The 19,139-nt window shown below is 34.7% G+C and overlaps 1 protein-coding gene across 4 annotated transcripts in view; it reads left to right on the forward strand.

The window, feature by feature from the left end:
* GPM6A (glycoprotein M6A) overlaps positions 1 to 19,139 on the forward strand; it is a 325,059-nt gene that overhangs the window by 97,409 nt on the left and 208,511 nt on the right. The gene's annotated exons all lie outside the window — the stretch shown is intronic.

Below are 19,139 nucleotides of genomic sequence, written 5' to 3' on the forward strand. Positions count from 1 at the left end.
GCAAGCATGCAAACTTACTTAATACAAGTTTTATGTAATAGAGGAGCTTTCATAAGAAATTGAAGACTCAATGAAATGAGCAAAACTATACATATTTCTATGCTGTTTGATGAGAAAGTGAAGAGCCATGGGACATAATGTTTGAATAAGAAAAGAAAGGCCTAATAGTAATAACTGGAGGAAACATGGAAGTCTCCTTTGTTCAGATTCTTCTCTGTGTCCTTGTATCTAGAGTTGTAAGGATCTTCCTTTCCTGACATCAAAGTCCTATGACCTGTTTCACAGGAGCTTTATCCAATCCCAAGGTGCCATATTTTAGGGTAGTATGTCCTGAACCTTGTTAACAGTTTTGAATTTTGATGTTGAGGATAGGACTGTCTGCATGAATACTGTATGGCTGTAGCATACATGGAACACCAGATGACATACGTATACTGCATGCTTATTTGTATTACAATTAAAAAGTTCTGTAACTTCAAACAGATGAGGCTTTGAGACTAGGCAATTTAATGAAATTTAAGAGGGAAGGAAAAAAATAAAGGACTTTAGTCAGGATTGAGACTGGAACACTAAAATTAGAGGATTCTTATGGGAGATATTCAGTCTTCTCCAGTGTATACATGTGTGAATATGATTGTAGGTGGAAGAGTCAAATGTAGGAGAGGAAAACCTGAGATCTGAGGCCGCATGTGTTTTCTAAGGCTGAGCAGAAAGAGGTAGCATGACAACCAGGAAGCCATCACAGCAAGTCAGTTGTGAGGTGCCCACTGAGCCTGTCAGCTGCAATGGCTAAGGGGTCAGTTGCCCTTCAGAGGTTGATGGAGAAATGCTAACCAATCAACTGTAATGGCCACAGATCATGTGGCCTTATGGCAGTTGGTGGTTGTCTATGATGCTAAAGGTAATTTTACATCTTGGAAGAACCCAAAAGCTACAAATGCTCTTCGTTTTGATGGATTTCAATGGCTGATGACATTTGTGACTGAGGTTTCCCAACTTTGGGTTCTCATCAGGGTAGATTCTATAAAAAGTCAACAGTAGCATCTGTGTCTATAGTTCTGAGAAGGAAAGAATGTCTTGATGGGCTCCCCAAGTCAGCAGCATCAAATTGACTTCATTAGAATGACAACAAGATTAAACAGAGCAAGCAAGGTCAAACTACATTTCAAGGGGATCCTGAGTGTGGCTGCTGTGGGGGAGATGGTAATATGCAGATATGCAAGTTCAAAAGCTGTGCAAGGAACAGCACTGTGTTTCTGAATATCACCATGGTTACCATCTACAAAAATAATGAGGAGAGAAAAATAAGAGCACTGGAGTTTGAAGACTATTTCCCCCAAGATTGTTTTTTATCTACTTGATAAAATGAAAAGATTCCTTCGTTTTGTATTATCTTGTCTTAATAAAAAAAAAACCAAAGCACATTATAAATTTCTTTTTAAATGCTCACTCCTTAAACATTCAAGAATGTTTGTGCTTTCTCTCTCTCTCCTCTAGATATGCATCTTATGTTTAAGACATCCTTGCAAAATATCGAGTCATCTTTAAACTGACTGCTGAGCTACAATCAAAATTCAGTGATGACTTTATGTCTTTCACCCATTCACTGCTTCTTAGGCTCATTATCACTGATGCAGTGACATAGTTCTTGAATTTCAATGCTTCTTGTATCCAGCTGTGGCCATTGATTTCCTCATTGAATTTGATGGTGTTAAGCACAATAAGAAAGATGACTTAATGGGTCTTAAATGTTTACCGTCATTGAAGCTATTCTGCAATTTTCATTACCAGGAGAAGTCCCTGCTGAAATGTTATTCTTTTCTGCTCCCAAATGCTTTTGGTAAGCAAAGTTACAAGGAAATGCAGTCCATACCAGCTGTTTCAGTCTAATTGAGAAACTAAGTGCTCCTATTCAGTAAAATTCCACTAAAATACTCTTCTTCTCTTAATGATAAAAGGAAAAAGGGGGGCTGGGGATGTGGCTCAAGCAGTAGCGCGCTCGCTTAGCATGCGTGCGGCCCGGGTTCGATCCTCAGCACCACATACCAACAAAGATGTTGTGTCTGCCGAGAACTAAAAAATAAATATTAAAAAAAAATTCTCTCTCTCTCTCTCTCTCTCTCTCTCCTCTCTCACTCTCTCTTCAAAAAAAAAAAAAAAAAAAAGAAGGAAAAAGGGCACTGCATTTCCACAATTTAATGAAAGCATGAGTTTGACATTTTCCCAGTAAGCATTCTTATCCATCATGAAGACCAGTATTTTTACACTAATTCCGTAATGTTAGCAGATATGTGTGAAAGGAGTCTGAGTGTGCTATCCCAATGTATGCCACTTTGACATAAGGATTCTTTTGAATTGAAGGTCATAGAGAAACAGCAGACACAGGAAGGTCCTCTCCTCTCCCCCAGTTTGCCCAAAATCTTAGCACAGATGTCTGTGTGAAAGTTTTGATACAAGTTCTTTGTTTCTGCCTTTTTATTTTTTGTACCAGGGATTGAACCCAGGGGTGCTTAACCACTGAGCCACATCCCCAGCCCTTTATATATTTTATTTTGAAACAGGGTCTCTCTATGTTGCTTAGGGCCTTGCTAAGTTATGGAGGCTGACTTTGCACTTGAGGTCTCTTGGATTACAGACGAGCGCCAAAGCTCCCATATGTCTCCTGGTCACCTGTGTCAGCGGGGATGTATTAGCAATGTTACTGCAGAAAAATGACATGGCCTTGTTTATTTATTTTGAAGGCTAACTTTGGTGGCTTTTATAGTTAGTGGTAGAAAGAAGCGAGTTTGGAATATTTTGTGTTGCGTTTAGTCATTCATTCAGCATATTTTTATGGAGGGTCATTGCATGCCTCATATAATTCTTGGTTTTGCCATGGATAAAATGATTGAATCTTGCTCTCAAGGGGCTCCCATGTGGCAGAGGAGGCAGAAACCAAACAGACAATTCATCACAATGCAGACTTCACTGTGATGACTGTTTTCCTAGAGGGAGTGTGTGTGCAAGATCGTCCTTGGGAACTAGGATCCCTTTAACTTGAGTCAGATCTACCTGGGTATCCACCAGAAGAAGGAAATCGTACAAATGTTTCTACAGATTTATGGAATGAACAAAGACACTCCCTGAGGCTTAGCACTGGGTTCTCATGCAGTGAATAAGAAGCAGTTTGAATTCATAGAGGTGTGAAATCAACACAGGGGAAGGTGAGAGACAGTCGTGTAGATCTTGGAGAACTTGTAATTATCGATGGGAAAATTTGAGTTTTATCCGGCTGTTGGTATGGAAATACTGAAGTGATACATAGCATGATCAGATTTATATGCTGTATGGAGTACCTTTAAATTTATGTGCAAATGAGTTGAAAGAAGGTAGGAGTGGTGTGCATCAATTAGTTGCACTATTTGAGGGAGAAATAATTAGGAAAGCTAGAGAATTTCTGCTCAGATTGGTAGCTCTGATAAATTAATCAAAATTAATTTATGATTTCATGGTAACCTGGTATGATTCTGATTTAATATAGTGTTATTTTTGCCTGTCTCTAATTATTCACAAGCCAAAATTAAAAGGAGATGCTTAAAGTTGTATTTCTTGCCAACTCCAGTAAAATATAATGGACATCATTAATAGAGTCAAGGAAAAGGGATTCTAATTTAAGTACAGTCATTTAATAGATTCAGTAGTATATAGGGAGGATCTAATTGTGCAGCTTTGAAATCTAGGCTGATTGTATTCTTTGATCACAGCAGTTCAGTGGGCTCAGTGGACAGTGACTTTCCAGATACACTTTAGATATTCTGGAAGGGATTTTAGGAAGGGTATGCAGAGTCCTGTAAGAAAACCCTCTCTTTTGACACTTCAATTGTATGCCTCCTTTATCTTAAAAATCTTATACTTCCCAGAATGAGTGTATCATATTTTTCCAGTTTAGGCAGGAAGTAAACTCGCTAAAGGATTCCATTGCTAACCAGAAATCCTGTGCTATATGTGGGTCTAATCCTGTCCTCTGTTATGAGAATTGCTAAGATAGGCCAGTCTCTGGACTATTTTATTCCAAGTTCCTGCACTCGCCTTTCCCCTGCTCAGTGTACAGGAGATCCTGACCTCTGCCAGCTGCATTTCACTGGCTTCCTGTCAGCTAACTTCCTTCCAGCTGGATTTGATCAATGGCAAGTGTGGAAATGGGGAAGTGGGAGGTAGGAAGAAACCTGGGTGTTCTCTGTCTCTGACTGTACAGCATCTCTCAGGAGAGCAGCTTTTCTGAACCTCCAGCTCCCAACATTTAAGCTCATCATGGGCCAGCTGGACTTCACCACCTCCCCCCTCCTGCCTCTGCAGAAAACCAACTTCTTACTTCTTACTCTTATTAACCCCTAGGATGTCTCCCTATGTTCTGTTTGGCTTTTCAGCACTTCCATTTCCTGTACAACCTGTTTCCTGTATTGACTATTCAATTTAAATGTTCAGAATGTTTTTGTTTTCTGTGTTGGTCCCGACTGGTGTATGAGACAAGTGAGTTTTTTTTTTTTTTAAGGGTTTGAGTTAATCAACTTGAACATTTTCAGTAAATATAATTATGACCCGTGTTGCACTATTCAAATGAAAGGTGCCACTCTACAGAAGATGATTCGGGGGTTATTAAAAACATACAAGAACCAAAAATCTTGATTAAGCTTCAATATTTTTTCATTCACAAATGCAGAAATGTACGTTTGAATAATAAATACAATGATAAGTTCCTTTATTGAAATGCTGTTTTATATCTCTTCTCAGATTCCACCCTGCCTCCCCACCACACTGTGTAAGAAGTTTGGACTTTAGATACTCCATGTTTTTTATAACATTTTCTAAGGAGTTATTAAATGAAACATTTTTAGAATTTGTCTAAATTTTAGTGGTCTTATCATAAAAGGAAGAAATGAATTTTTGGATTCTTTTTTTTTTTTTTTTTTTTGGTACCAGGGGATGTTTGAACTCAGGGCAGTCAATATCCCCCAGCCCTATTTTGTATTTAATTAATTAATTAATTAATTAATTTTATTTATTTATATATGATAACACAATGCATTATAATTTTTATTACACATATAGAGCACATTTTTCATATTTCTGGTTGTATACACAGTATATTCACACCAATTCATGTCTTCATTTCTGTACTTTGGATAATAAAGAAAATCACATTCCACCATCATTAATAACTCCATGTCCCCTCCCTTCCCCTCCAACCCCTCTGCCCTATCTAGAGTTCATCTATTCCTCCCGTGTTCCCACTCCCTATCTGTATTTTATTTAAAGACAGGGTCTCATTGCATTGCTTAGTACCTTGCTTTTGCTGAGACTGGCTTTGAACTTTCAATCCTCCTGCCTCAGCCTCCCAAGCCACTGGGATTATATGTATGTGCCACTGCACCCTGTGAATTTCTGGATTTATTATGATTTTCTTTCCTATGGCATATCACAGTAGGATTATTTTCTTCATATTCCAAGTTCCCCTGGAGTCATCAGTAATGTGCAAAATTTCCTTGGTAACATTCGGCTGTAGTTTAAGAAACTGAACAGTTACTCACATGTTCTTTGGAATGATCAGGCAGTTGATGTTAAGAAAACCTGAGAATCAGGCCCTTCAATCTATCATTACTATCCCCAACATCATTTCTTCCATGGGGGTTAGCCACTATGTAGTGAAACAAAGCAAATAAAAAAGCTTTGCTAAGAACAATAAAGATGCTAGAACATGGGCTTGTGCAGTGCTTTCAGACAAAGGGAGCAGAGCACCAGCCTCAAGACTGGCCCAAAGTCTAGTCACTAGGACTCCAAACAAAGCAGATGATGGCAAGGTGCCTGGCATGTTGCTGACCCAGGCTGAGCACAGAAAACTCAGTCATGATCTGAGTCTTGGCATTGAAGCTGTGAAAGAAAATCACCCAGAATAACATCAGTAAAAGCTTTATTTTAAAAACTGCCCAGCATAGGGGCTCAGAGGGAAAATGGAACTTGTAATGGGTTCAGCAAGAAGGATCACTTGAGGTTCACTTAGTTTTAGAAATAATTGATCCAAGATGCATTTGCTGCCATTGTTTGAGCCATTAGGGTAAAGGTCTCCTGTTTGAAGGGATGGGCTCCACGTGGTGGTGGTGTGGGCCTATAATCCTAGCTACTCAGGAATCTGAGGTAGAAGAATTCCAAGTTTGAGGCCAGCCTGAGAAATTGAGCAAGACCCTGTCTCAAAAAGTGAATACAAAGGGTTGGGAATGTAGCTCAGTGGGAAAAGCACTTAACTGGCGTGTAAGTATTTCACTCTCCACTGAAAATTAAATAAATAAATAAATAAATAAATAAATAAATAAATAAATAAATAAATAAATAAATAAGAGGACAGGGAAGGAGGTAACAGGTGCAGGGATATCTTGTGGATTAGTATCTCTTACAAAGTGATTAAAACTATTTGCTGAATAAATAAATAAACAAGAATCAACAAGAAAAAATTTTAAAAAATAATGAGTGCAACAAGGTTTCTCAAGAGTTATCCATTACTTATAGTAGGATTGTTAAGAATGTTTCATGAAATAATTGGCTTATGAATTACCAATTGAATGATAGAGTTTTCTAAATCTGAGAGGAAGAAAAGCTATTCTATTATAGAGTTTTCTAAAACTGAGAGAAAAAAAAGACCCAAAATAATGACTAGAATTAAGAAAGGGAAAGAATGGGATAAAATAAGCAGTTATTTTATTACATTTTATTTTTACACATTTTTTTCTGAATCATGTTTTCTTAGGGTTAATAAAATAAGATGGAATGAAATAAGAGAGTACCCTCAGTTCCTATGTAAAGATTTTAATGACTCAAATTTAAATGCCTCTGACATTATCTTTTAATTGGATTTAGATAGTAAGATGACATGATGTTTAGTTTGTTTTTTGAGAATGTATGTTGTAATTTTCTTCAGTTACCAAAAGGCAGCAAAGTTATGTGCTTGCTCCTCATTTTAAACCAAACAAGTCCTCTGATTTCCTCCAGTCTGTGTCAACATACATGCAACATACAATATAAGAACAGGCCCAAGCCACAGTGAAACTTTCAGTACTGCGTGTTGATCTCTCTTCTTGGCAATATTACCGCATCGCAGCTTGCAATATTGTGAATCATAGCCTTGCCTTTTCATTTTATTCTTTATTTAGTACTATAATTATCTAAATGAGCTTTGAAATTATGAGTTGAAGCTTCAGACTAGACTCTGAATCTGCTATTCCAAGTATAAATTTGGTTCAATACTTTATACATCTAAAAAGAAAAGAGCAATGTGATTTTGAAGATACAGTTCAGGTTCTCACCACCCACCCTTCTCCCTTTACCTTCCCAAGAAATAACCACTGTCCTGAAAATAGAGTGATTTTTTTTTCTAAGTGTGTTTCTATGTTAATTACTTTCACTTGTCAGTATGCTCCAAACAATGACCACCAGCAAAACTCCTGTAGAGTCATCTCTCTGCATTTGTTGGGGATTGGTTCCGGGAACCTCTGAAGACACCTGAATCTGGAGATGCTCAAATCCCTAACACAAAATGGTGTAGTGCTTTCAGAGAACTTAGGCACACCCTCCACATTCTTTAGATGATTACTAGATTTCTTACAATACCTAATAAGATATACATGCTATGTAATTTGTTATTATACTTTATTGTTTAGGGAATGATGGCAAGAAAACATTCTGTACACATTTAGTACAGACTCAATTTAATTTTTTTTTTTGTAGTTGTAAAAGGTCAGAATGCCTTTATTTGTTTGTTTGTTTATTTATTCTTTATGTGGTGCTGAAGATTGAACTCAGTACCTCATACATGCTAGGCAAGTGCTGTGCCACTGAGCTACAGCCCCAACCTCAGACTCATTTTTTGTTTTTTAAGTTTTAATCCATAGTTGGTTGAATCCAAGGATAAGGAGCACATGGATATGGAGGGCCAACTGATTTGACTAAGTATATGTCAGTGATAGAGAATGCACTTCAAGAGGAAAGCATAAAGCATCTCAGTAAGAAGATGTTAAAGAGGCATTTATTATAGTTTGGAATTATATGAAGTCAGCCTGAATAGGGTTCTGAACTGTTTACTGTTACGAAACAGAAATAATTCTATTATTGAATATCAACCATCTTACTTTTTAAAAATATTTATTTTTTAATTGTAGGTGGACACAATACCTTTATTTTATTTTTATGTAGGGCTGAGGATCAAACCCAGTACATACCTCACGCGCATTAGGCGAGCACCATACCACTGAGCCCAACCCCAGCACCTCAATCATCTTACTTAGAAGGAGGGAATAGGACAAGACTAACCTATAGTTGGTAAAGAAGCAAGTCACTCCTTAGCAAGGATAAGGGATGTCTGGTATTGCTTGTGGTTGGGACACTATTCCTAGATCCTTTGTTTAACATGAATTCATGGTCACATTTTATTGTGACCCTAATGGTCACAAGGTAGTCTTCTCATAAGTTGATGTTCTGTGAAATGATTTATGTTCAATAGAAGAACAAAAATACTATTATAATCCTTATAAATCTTGTGAATGCTAGTTTCAGGCCAGCTCCTGGTTGATAGTGCCTGTCCCACCCCTATAGTGAAGGGACTGCCTTTTTCTCCTGTATCTGTGTATGTAGCTCTCTATGCATATACATAGGTATTTTTCATTTGTGCTGTGTGTAAGTTTGATGTTTTTTATTTTTAGATTTATATAATTGACATCATAATGTATGCATGGTCATTAGTAATTTGGTTCTTAAAGTATTCATTCTCCATACATCTAGTTTATTCCTTTTAACAGTATATAAGATATTCCATTGTACAAATAAATCACACTGAATCCTCTATAGATGGACAATCAATTTAATTATGCTATTTTGCTATAATAGGTAGTGCTTTCATAATATAACTAGAAATAGCTCTTTATATACAAGCATGTGGGCTTCTCTGAGTGTTTATTCTAAAACAAAATTGCCGGATTCCACAGGATGGGCATTTCATCTTTACTAGGAATTGCCAGATTGGTCTCTAAAATTAATTGTATGTATTTTTACTCTGACTTGCATTGTTGGAGAGTTTGGTTTCCTATATATTTCAACTGCAGTTATTATCAGATAAATTTTCCAGTCTTCTGGATATGTTATTTCAATGTGATTTTCTGTTATTATTGGAGAACCCACATATTTTTATGAGTTTTTTTTTAATTTGGTATTTTCAATTTGTGCATGACTGACTTATGTTAGTTAGTCATCTTTGCTTAATTGAGTCTTTTGCTTGTTGATTTGTAGTAGGTTTTTACTACATGCCCTTGTCTTGGGTACTAGTCATATGTACAGTCTGTTATGTATCTTTTTCCCTTTTTTGTGGTATTTTCTCACTCAGGAATTTTAAATTTCAATGTGATCAAATGTACCAGTCTCTTGCTTTATTGTGTATATTATTTGTGCCTTTAAAAAACATATACCCTATCCTGAAGACATAACATTGTTCTCTTTAATCTTCTTCTAAATATCTTGAAGTTTTATTTCTTATACCTAGATTTTAGTTTGCCTGATTATGTATGTGTGTACTTTGAGTGTAGGAGTCTGTTTTTCTTTCCTTTTCTTTCTTTCCTTTTTTTTAGCATTTTTCCTTTTCATTTGTAATGTTACTTATTTCTGAGTCAATTTTCATATATGCATGGATCTATTTCTAAGGTGTGTATTTTCTTACATTCTTCAGTTTGTCTAACTCTATGGTGATATCACAATGCTTCGGTGACACATCCCTTATTTCTTCTTGAAGGATGATTTAGTTATTGGTGATTCTTTGTATTTCTTTGTTGCTTTATATATACCATGTTAGCTTCTTTGGAATCCCTTTGAAAATTCAATAAGAAATGCTTTTTTATATATATAATTATGGGGGAAATATCCATCTTAAAATATTGGGACATTTTAATCAGTAAACAAGGTATATTATCCCTAGCTACTTAGGCAATTTATGTTCTTTAATGATTACTAAATTTTCTCAGTAAAGTTCTACAGATATTTATAGACTTAACCCAAAAATACAGAATGGATTGTTGTTATTGAATGTTATATGTGACTTTAATTTTTGTTGATATTGTATTCAGTAACCTTGCAGAAATCTCATGTTTGCTAACATACAAAATATATTTTTTTCTGATTTTCTATAACAGATTAATTTTATTTGTGAAAACAACTTTGTTTCATATATAAAATTTCTATTTTTTTCTCTATTTTTTAGAAGTAGACATGCTAGTGTGTTCCTGAATTTAAAGGAAATGCTTCTTATGATTCACTATGTAGTATGCTACATTCTATAAACTCTTGTAGGTAATATTTAACAGGCTAGGACAATTTTATTCTATTTCTGGCTTGTTTAAACATTTTTTACTAAACGCATACTGAACTTTATCAAGTTATTTGTATTGCATAAATGCATAAAATCTGTTGGTATGGTATGTTACAATATGATTTTATAATGTTGAATTATCTCTGTTCAGATATTAAACTATCCTTGAATTCTTCTTGGTTATTATATATTATTTTTACATTTAATTAGATTTTTTGGGTGGGCTGGGGATGTGGCTCAAGCGCTAACGCGCTCGCCTGGCATGCACGGGGCGCTGGGTTTGATCCTCAGTACCACATACAAATAAAATAAAGATGTTGTGTCCACCGAAAACTAAAAAATAAATATTAAAAAATTCCTTCTCTCTTTAAAAAATAGATTTTTGAGTTTCTATTTATAAGTAAAATCAACCTTAAAATCTTTCTAGTAATATCCTTATCTGTCATAAGTATGATTTATATCTAGCATCATTAAATTGAATTGAAAATTTTTCTTTTTTTTCTGTTCTGCAACAATCTGTTTAAAATCAAAGTTCTTTCTTTAATGAAATTATGGCATTTGCTGGTAAATGGATGGAAATAGAGAATATCATGCTAAGTGAAATGAGCCAAACTCAGAAACTTAAAGGGTGAATGTTTTCTATCATATGTGGAAGCCAGAGTAAAATAAAGGAAAGGGCAAGGGAAGCATAAAGATAAAGGGAAGATCAGTAATGTAGAAAGAGATCAAGAGGTAGAGTGGAGGGATGGGTAATGGGAGGCAATGCAGAATGAATCCTTAAGATTGTGTTATGTGCATGTATACATGTACAACAGAGAACTTCACCTTTATGTAGGGGTAGAAAGAACCAATAAAATATAAATTAATAGAAAGGAAGTCTAATAGAGTAGAGGAAGCAGAATGGGAAAGGGGAGGGAGGATGAAAGGGAAAAGGGGAGGTCATGAACTGAAATAGAATTCCATGCATATATCAGTTTGTCAGGATGAACCCAATTACTGTGTGTAACTATAAAGTTCTAATAGAAAATTTAAAAATTATCTTTCTTTAAAGTTTTCAGAGGGTTCTCATTTAATACTCTATCAAACTGGCCTATTCATCAGGTAAATTTTCAACTACTGGCTCATTATTTACATTCTTATACAATTCACATTTGCTGCTTTGTTTGAAACACCTAAAATGAGCATTTGATCAACATTTTAATTTTATGAAGTTGTTCTTATTGTTTTCATTTTCAAAACTTTCATCGTAATTGTCTTTTTAATGTCATTGCCTTTTCTCTCTCTCTCTTTCCCATCATGCTCATCCTTGTCTGTATTACACAACAATGTATATTTTCATTCTGACATTAGTGGATATTTGTACTATTTCAAGGTTAAGGATACTGTGACGGGTACTACTTCAAAACACTTCTAAAGTACAAGCATAAAAATTCTGAAAGTTGTATTCCTATGAAGTGAATCAGAGATTTCAGCTATATTCAAATTTAGTAGGTATGCCAAACAATTTTCCAGGGTAAATTCCTTGCAGCAGTGTGTGAGAGTTACAGTTGCTTTATATTTCTTCCAGCACTCAGTGTTGTCTCTCTTTCATTTTAGCAGTCTTTCTTAAGTTCCTAATTTGCAAAGAAATATGAACTCAACAGTAGATCTTTAAAGTCCTTTTACATATGTCAAGGAAGCATTCCATCTAGAAATGAAAAGAAATCCTGTCATTATAAATGGTTTAGGAGACAAAATCTGGATTTATTAGAATTTACAAACAAAAAAATAAACCAAATTTTGCCTTATTGTTTTTTTTTTTTCAGTGCAAGGTACATGTTGATAAAATGTGTACTGAGTTTCTTTAAACAGGATATATGATAAAACAATGGATATAGTTGTTAAAACTGTTCGAATATATGTGTGAATGATATGAATCATTACTGGTGTATGAAAATGTTGAAAGAAATAGAAGACAATGAATCTTGTGTTCTTCGCAAATGCTTGTTGGTTGAATCATGGAAGAGTTTTACAAAGATTTGCAGTTCTGTTAATTCTGATTCAAAATTTCTTTAAACAAAAGTAATGCTTGCCAAATATTCAATAATCAGGGATAAAAATGGCAATGTGATTTATGTTTTGCCATCAAAATCACACTGCACCCTATATGAATTAGCTAAATTTGAAGCTTCAAGGAAAGGAAAAGCTTATTTTTAATCTAGTAAGATAGATATGAGAATATATTTTGAAATTGAAATTTTTCATAATACAATCCAACATACTGACTTTACACATTTTTCTGTATAAATTTTCAATGTGTAGAAAATTTTAATCATAATCAACGATATTATGTAAATTGGCTGAAAAAGCTACAAGGAAAATTTGAGCAGCACCTCTTTACCATTGATAAATACAGAATGGCTTTTCAATTGTGCAATTCCCTAGTGCATTTTATCCCTGGAGGAGGCTCAAGGGGTACTAACAGAGGGGGACTCAACATGGAAACATCCAGTTTCTTGACATTTGACACAGAAATAATCACAGGATGAGTTAGTAAGAAAGGTACAGATAAAGATCCCATGTTCCTGGGTAGCCAGAATTAATAATTATCAAAATGGACATATTATCAAAAGCATTATATAGAATTGATACTTTACCAATCAAAAAAATACCAATGACATTCTTCACAGAATTAGAAAAAAGTAGTTCTAAAATTCATTTAGGAAAACAAGACACCCTGAACAGCCAAAGCAATCCTGAACAGAAAGAATGATGCTGAAGGCATCACAATACCAGACCTCAAGTTATATTACAGAGCTTAGCAATCAAAACAGTATGGTACTGGCACCAAAACAGACGTGGAAACCAGTGGAATAGAATAGAAAACACGGAAACAAGCACACATAAATACAGTTATCTGAGACTAGACAAAGGTGCCAAAATCATATGTTGAAGAAAAGGTAGCCTTTTAACAAATGGTGGTGGGAATACTGGATATCCACTAGCAGAAGAATGAAACTTGACTGCTATCTCTGATGCTCCACAAGTGTGAAATTAATGTGGATTAAAGTCCTAGAAATTAGACCCCAAACTCTACAACTTCTAGAAGAAAATGTAGGCCCAACACTTCATGTCAGCACAGGAACTGACTACTTTAACAAGACTCCTAACGTATAAGAAATAAAACCAAGAATTGATAAGTGGGATGGTATCAAATTAAAAAAAAAAAACTTTTGCACAGCAAAGGAAACAAGAATGTGAAGAAAGAGCCAAGAGCATGGGAGAAGATCTCTGCCACCTGTTCCTTAGCGGATTGATATCCAGAGCATATAAAAACTCAAAAAAACCCCTTAACACCAAAAAAAAAAAAAAGCCCAATTAATAAATTGGCAAAAGAACTAAATATACACTTTTTAAAAGAAGCCATACAAATGCCCAGCAAACACATGAAAAATGTTCAATATCTTAACAATTAGAGAACTGCAAATCAAAACTATATTTAGATTTCAGCTCATTCCAATCAGAATGGTAATTCTCAAGAATACAAATAATAAAAAGTGTTGGTGAGGAAATGAGGGAAAAAAAGTACATTCATACATGGTTGATGGGACCGCAAACTAGTGCAAACACTCTGGAAAACAGTATGGAAATTTCTCAAAAAACTAGGAATGGGACCATCATATGTGTCCCAGCTATGTTTACAATATTCCTTGGAGATTAAGTTCCATGGTGACCACCCTATACTTGGAGGTCAGAATGTTCCTCTTTGGTCAGTCTAGACTCTAATCATTTGTGAGCACATTGTGTAAATTCCTCAGTTGGGTGACATTTTAAATAACACATCTAATCTCTTATAATCTTACACTGAATGTTCTGTTTATCTTTAACTGAAGAAGCAAGCTTGACATAACTTTTAATGATTTTAGAGGTTTCTATATACTAAGGGTCTCCATTTTCATTTACCTGTCAAATTTGATGTTAATACTGAATTGACATAGGTCGTTAATATTCTTATTTTGAACAGATGAAGTTTTCAGACATAGTTTTGAAACTTGTTTCAAATTTAACTTTTGTTTAGAAGTTAAATCTATTGTTTTAAAAATGAAAATGTGAACCAGAGTTTTCAATCTTATTTTAGATATTAAAGGAAGTATTTTTTAGAGATAATCCAGTCATTCTTTCAAGTATGTTTGAAATAATTTAGGAACAGGACTGATATTCTTACTGTAAATTCTATGAAATATAAAGGCAGCTGATGTATTTCTGATTAAATTTAGCATCCAAATTGAGATAGGCTACCAATATAAAGTATGTTCTGATTTTGAAGCCCAGAATGAAAAGTAATGCGATATATTTTAATCATTAAAAATATTGATTAGATGTTATTTTGGTAATATTTGGTTCTGTATATTTGGTTAAAAATTTGTTGTCAAAATTTCTGTTATTTTCACTTTTTAATATGACTAATCAAAAATTTAAAATTATGTTTCACCTTATATGTCTATTGTATAGCAATAATCTCTAATAATGCCTTAGATACGAATATATTTGGCACAAGACATCTCAAACAAATAAATTACAAAGCAAATTAGAATTAGTTACCTATGTTTCAATCCAATAGTTTCCCATTGGCTTCAATAATAAAACAAACACCTTAAGCTTGTACAGACTGCATGATTAGACAATGTGTGCGTCCTCTTCTGGTCATATGACCAGTTCTTTCCCCATTGCACTTTAGTGTGCATTAAATAAAACCCATATTTTTAATATCTTTGCATATATTGTACTTTTCTACAGGTTTCAAAAGTTGCACAATCTGTTTTTGCTACTTAGAATGCTTTGATTCTCTTGACTGTGGTGAATTCCTATTGTGTCCAACACCACATTTATTTTTACTGCTTGTTATACTCCTTGAATTTACAAGTGGGAGGTTAATCACTATCTCATCTCTACTAGCTCTGTGTTTTCCACACATCTCTCTTTATTTCCTTCTATCATGATATTCTTGTTCTATGAATTTGTTTCCTTACCAGCCTGAAAATTCTTTTTGGCCTTATCCTTCACATTTCCTTCATGTCTGGCAAAGCACCTGGCTCATAATATGTGTATGAATATTTTTTTAAATGTACGAAAGAGGAAAAGTTAAAGTAATGTAAAACATTTAATTTTAAAGATAGAATGAAATAAGGGGAAATTTTTAAAAATTCAAAGTTTCTAAAAATGGTAGTCTGGGCCTGTCTGGCAGTCTTAGCATTGAAGGAAGAATAATTTTAAGTATTTGTCAAAATCTTCCAATAAGTAGTAGGAAAAAGATGAAATTTTCATTGTCTATTTAATGTGAACAAAGATATTATATTATTATTGAATCCTTTTTCTTTACTCTTAGTTTTATTAAGCATCCAATTTATTAAGCATCCAATAGCATAAAATAATTTCATTGTTCATGCATGCATCAAATTACCAGTGACGTCAGGGACATCAAATATTTTGATGAGTACATAGAAGAGCACATGGAAAACATTAAAGAAAACTTATATCACTAAACAAATAAAAGGCATTATTAAAGCACACACTACTTCAATGGAAAACGTGTTTTCTCGTATGTTAACTGGGAATGGATGAAGTAATGCATAAGGTTTCTAATTTTGGTTGATTAAAATGACAATAATTTATGGATAAAAATGTATCACCAACTATTAATATAGAAAATTAGATGTAAATTATTCTAATTGGTTTCTCTCCTAAGTATTTGCTTAACATTCTTTGACTTCAAATTACGTGTTGATTGTTGCTTAACATAGTGGGTGTTTAGAAAAGACTTTAAAATTTTTAGTTTTTAATTATTGTTGTTATTTTCTCAAACATCCAGTAATTGCCTTCTTGTTTAATCAAATAAAATTTTAAAGTATTCACGGTTATTAAAAAAAATCTATGTGTCACACTTAATATTTAGGAATGGTAGAAAGCCATTTCTATCACTATAAAGGTGCTCAACTGTGCTCTTTTTGAAGGTAAAAACTGTAGCTGCATTGTTGTCCTTGAACACCTAGAATTATTTTTCTTCTGATTTTCACATAAAAATGACTGTATTTAGCTGTCCTACCTTCCTCACCTGCTGATGAAGCTGGAACACAACTTCTTCCTGGAATTTGTGCCCTGGCCTATACCTGCCTGTGCTCACAATGAGTCCTCTGACTGCATTCACTTCAGGGCAAATATCACTTCCTGCTGTTGGGCAGCCAGTTATTTTAATTTCCCTGGTGACAGGGAATACTGGAGGCATACTCCTTCTACTGGTGCTTCTAGAACCTCCAAAACTGGAGGGCTGGTTTCTGTCAGAGGAGGGACACCTGCCCACTTTGACTTGGAGTCAGTCTGTGTTTATGCAGAATCCTGTCCAGCAAGTGTTACCAGGCTTTGTTACCCTTCTTACCTTTAACTCAAATCTTGTGATTTCTGGCCCTTTCTTTTCTATCCATGGGCTTCTACCCCAAAGCAGAGGACTAGGTAAGGAGCAAACACCAGACTATGATTTAAGGTGAGAATAGGCAATAGGGGAAAAGAAGCTTTGGATTCTTCAGAGCAATGGCAAAAGTTTCTGGATTGGTTGAGTCTTGTTCTTCCTCATCATTCTTGGCATTTCATTTTAGTTAACACTAACAATTTTTTTCACTTTCATGTTAAAGCATACCCTTTCAGGTCTGTGTAGTGTTATCTTTTTAGGTGGCATTTTCAAATGTCTTAAATTGCGCATCCCACAGGACAGACTTGACTGAAGGGATGTGGTTACCATGGTACTCAAAAGACAGCTTCCAGAAAGAAGTGTATCTCCTCCACATACAGAAGTAAAAACTGAAAATAGATAGAGTGGCATATTTTTCCTCCAGAAATTGAGGACAAAAAGTACAGTATATGTTAGTAAAATGCAAAGTCTAATTTTAGTTTTTAAAACTCCTTATTATTTTAAATCTAATCTATTTAATGAATTTCAGTTATGACTTTGGCTCTTGCATGAGTCATTACTTCTATAGCTCAGTCTGATAAGAAAGTCAATATTCGTGCATTCTAATATAAGTACTTTATGAAACTGCTCATCTGAAACTCATGGGACCGTCACCACACTCCCCCTAGGTCTCTTCCCACATTAATATTATTTTTAGATCTAAGCACCATATGGGAATCAAAATACATAGAGGAATCACAGTGCAGACTTCAGAAGGTTTGAAATGGATAAAAATTTATCTAAGCTTCTCAATTTATGGATGAAGAAAGTTAAAGCCAAAAAAGGTTATCTGAGATGTCCAGTAAATAAATTGATTAGAAATAAAACCAGCACTTGCATTTAGATCTCTTATGATTTTTCTTGCACTTTCTTCTATATTTCTCACTGCTTGCTTGATCACTACTTAGGCAAGTTTTATATCAAGGGCTATTCTACCAATGGCAAGCCATAGCTCTCAAAGATAGGTGCTCCTCTATAAAGTCTGTCCTTGAAAACCAAAGCAATAGTTTTGCTTTCAAGGCATCTGTTTTTAAAAAGGCTTAAGGGATCTTGGAATGATCCTGAATGATCATTCTATTTTTCTTCAGGTTGCTGAGTCTGGAACATTTCTGTTATTCTGTAATTCTGCTCTGTCTGGATGTCTCTGCATCTTTAGTCGACATACGTGATAGTGACTATAGGGATATGGTTTACCAGTAACCGGAATCTTGACCATATTTTGGGAAACATCACATAATTTGCTATAAAAAATGTAAAGTGTGGAAAATAGTCATTGTATAAGTCATTACACTTAGATATATATAAGTTTGTGTTATTTAATTTTATTTCGGTTCTCAGTACTACTGGTGATTTGTGTCTTCTCCTGTTGACTCAATTATTTATCTCATGATCACTATTACAAGTAATTTCTCTTTTCCTTCCATCTTCAAACCCTTTGCCTCTTACACTTGAGTGTTAGTGTTGGGGGTGAGTTGGGAATCATGTGAAAGAAATAAAACTACTTAGTCTAACTTAAGTAAAAAGAAATTTAGTGGCTTCAATTTAGTGGCCTCAGAGAGGACAAGACCAAGTAGCTTTGGATGCCCCAAAGTGAGAGCTTTGGGTATGGTTGTTTGGCAGGAGCCTATCAGGTACATCTGCAAGGGAGCCTGTGTTCCCTACCTTACTCTAGTGAATCAATATTCAGTGTCCTAGGAGAAAATCTTCTGGCTAAGCCCAGATGCATGTCTGCTGTCTTGTCCTGCCACTTTGCTGAATTCATTTATTAGTTCTAGTAGTTTCTTTGTAGACCCTTTTGGGTCTTCTAGGTATAGAATCATGTCATCTGCAAATAGTGATAATTTAAGTTCTTCTTTTCCTATTTTTATGCCTTTAATTTCTTTCGTCTGTCTAATTGCTCTGGCCAGTGTTTCGAGAACTATATTGAATAGAAGTGGTGATAGAGGGCATCCCTGTCTTGTTCCAGATTTTAGAGGGAATGCCTTTAACTTTTGTCCATTCAGAATAATGCTAGCCTGAGGCTTAGCATAGATAGCTTTTACAATGTCAAGGTAAGTTCCTGTTATCCCTAGTTTTTCTAATGTTTTGAACATAAAGGGATGCTGTACTTTGTCGAATGCTTTCTCTGCGTCTATCGAGATGATCATATGGTTCTTATCTTTAAGTCTATTGATGTGGTGAATAACATTTATTGATTTCCATATATTATTTTCTGTATAGTTTTTCAGACCTGAAACTCAAAATGACAGAGTATTTAATTGAATAAAAGATTACCTTAAT

The sequence above is a fragment of the Spermophilus citellus genome, assembly GCF_964194105.1.
Source record: "Spermophilus citellus genome assembly, chromosome: 16".
Lineage (NCBI taxonomy): Eukaryota > Metazoa > Chordata > Mammalia > Rodentia > Sciuridae > Spermophilus > Spermophilus citellus.